Raw genomic sequence first — 2,737 nt, 5'->3', positions numbered from 1 at the left:
ATCTTACTCTGGTCATTCTTTTAATCCTGACATACCTATAGAAAGCTTTAGTGTTTTCCTTGTTCCTACCTGAGAAAGACTTCTCATGTCCCCTCCTGGCTAACCTGTAGCTCTCTCTTTAGGTCTTTCCTGACTAACTTGTAACTCTCAAGCGCCCTAACTGAGCCTTCACACCTCATCTTAACATAAGTCTCCTTCTTCCTCTTTTCAAGAGATTCAACTTCTTCAATAAACCACAGTTTCATCGCTCAACCCCTTCCTCCCTGCCTGACAGGTATATACTTACCTGGCAGGGGGAGATACCATGATCACTAAGGTGGTTCTCCCAGGACGAGAATATCCCATTGCACTTTGGGTGTGCTTACGCCCGCAATGTCCCCAAATTTGGGATACTCACCTGCAAAATTTGTGGTAGTGGGGGACTGTGTTTGCGCTCTCCCTGGTTTACGAACTAAAAACAGATTGTAATTGCACATATCCAGTAGGTGGCGCACTTTCTTAAAAACATTTTCATCAATGATTCTTGCAGTGAGTGTGTGCTTTTATGACAAATTGTTCTCAAATGAAAAATCCCTCCCAATTATTAGCCAAGCGTCAGCAACTGCTTGTCAGAACTTGTGCTTCATGTAAATGCACCACTCATTCAGTAAATGCCACAATCACAAATTATAGCAAGTTTTTCACTCCACTGTTTCATTGTCAAGTGGCTCAAACCAAGTACAATTTCACAAAGGACTAATATGAACAGAGGGAATCATACTTTTACAGCTGTGATGATCTCTAAGTGAGATGGTTGTGAATTCAGATCCCCCATTTGAACCATTGACACAAATTCTAGGCTGACGCTGTGTGGTGTTGAGGGTGTGGTGAGCTGTTGGAAGTGTTTTTCAACATTTAACCAATATCCTGGCTGCATTCCCAGATGGATTTAAAGGATCTCATGAGGATTCTCCCCATTCAATAATTATCTCTTGACCGACATCATTAAAAGAGATTATCTGGTCATTAACATGTTGCTGTTTGTGCAAGTTTTCTGATTGCAAATTAATTGACAATTTTCCTACATCGTAACACTGACAACACTTCAAAAATTACTTAATTAACTGTAAAGCACTTTGGGACATCTTGCATTTTTAGTTCATTTCAAAATATATAATAGCAGATTGTTGGGGCAATGACACCTTTCCAAAGATTAGGTGAAAATGTCTGAAAATATTTGATTGAATCTGGCATTTGGAAAATGCGTTAAATTATATTAAAAGCGGCTCTCAGGAGATGTGTGTGTGTGTGAAGGCAAGTTTTTGAATAGGAATATGAGATCATGGGATCTCATTGAATGAAAAATAAAATTGTGGGGAAAGTCATGAGGCTTGGCCATTGATGCAGAAACTAATATTCCCATCAGATCTGGCCTACTATATAGAGAGATGACACAGTGGAGAGGAAGATAAAATGATAAGCAAAGTTGTTTAATAACAGAACAGCAATGTTCCCTTTATCAGTCATTAGAACTCTGCATGATGTGACTGAGCTCACATTTCAAAAAAGCATGCTGCTGTTTAAATAGCCCCGGAATATTCAAAATGCATCAGGTCTCATTGTAGTACACAAATATTGAGGGAAAGGAGACTAAATCAACTGTGGCCCTCTGTTTGTTGTTACACTCACTGCCTCAGCTCCGCTATCACACCTGCAGGCAGTTCTCTCCTTCCACAGATTCTGAAAGATAATCTGGGTAGTGCGTGCCTCAGGGTATTGCTCTGTGGAAGTGCAATTGTGCAGCCTAATAGATACTCTGTTGCATTTGACAGAATGTGTCATGACATTTCTTGTCAAACACTGCATCTTGGAACCAGAGCAGGGCTCTGTATTGATGTCTCACAGTTGTATAGCAAACGTCAAGTTGTTTGACAGCATAGAACCTGAATATTGCTGAAAACAAAAGATGCATTTTATCAAAGCTATTTGTCCTGTACACATCAGGACAATGTTGAAGATTATTAATTTAAAGGAAAAATCAGCATTTACATTGTATGAAAGGAGAGTTCTGTTTGGTTGGCAAGTGGGCTGTGGGGGTTGCTTTGGAAAATGCACTAGTTAAGGATTAATAGTTAACTGCCATGTTCCATTTAAATTTTGACACTGAATGGCCAGGGTATTTATCTGAGAAATGAACCAACAAATGACCGTCGCCTATTTTGTTGAGCTGAAACAGATAGTGTCTGCATGTTCTGTCTGCCTGCAAAGAACAAGGCCCTGTGTATTCAGAGATGTAGCTTCCAGTACACACTGGTGCAGTACACTGCAAGTGGAACTGGCAATCCTAAACCAGTTGTCAATGTAATTCCTCTCACACTTGGGATTATGTAGCAAATGTTGTCCAATTGCAGAATCCCATCTGATGTTGAACACTGTTGCAAATTTCCCAATTGCAGGCCATTGGGTACAGTCAGTAGCTTGCCTATTGTGAACAGCGAAAGGGATATACTGTTTAATACAATCCATCAGTTTTTTAGAATGTATGGCACCACACTAGCAGTGAAATTCATATACCATATTACTCATCTATGCTACAGGTAGAACATTATTTTGGCTTGGAGGCATCACTCAGTTCAAGGCAAACGCCAGTCGTGTTGTTTCTGCATAGCATGAAATAGCCAGCATATCCCATTGTAGAAAGACTTCAGACACCTTACACATTCAGGATTATTTGAGGTAGACTGGGAATTTTTCAAGT

General features: G+C 40.0%; 1 non-coding gene across 1 annotated transcript; it reads left to right on the top strand.

The window, feature by feature from the left end:
* The first annotated feature begins 278 nt into the window (after window positions 1-278).
* LOC122561420 (U1 spliceosomal RNA) lies at window positions 279-443 on the top strand. The gene has a single exon (XR_006315003.1). It is a non-coding gene; the product is annotated as a U1 spliceosomal RNA (small nuclear RNA).
* Window positions 444-2,737: the final 2,294 nt, after the last annotated feature.

This window comes from Chiloscyllium plagiosum, unplaced genomic scaffold (assembly GCF_037043375.1).
Source record: "Chiloscyllium plagiosum isolate Xiang-an unplaced genomic scaffold, Cpla_swu_hap1 HiC_scaffold_22, whole genome shotgun sequence".
Lineage (NCBI taxonomy): Eukaryota > Metazoa > Chordata > Chondrichthyes > Orectolobiformes > Hemiscylliidae > Chiloscyllium > Chiloscyllium plagiosum.
This window is presented reverse-complemented; position numbering and strand designations above follow the sequence as displayed.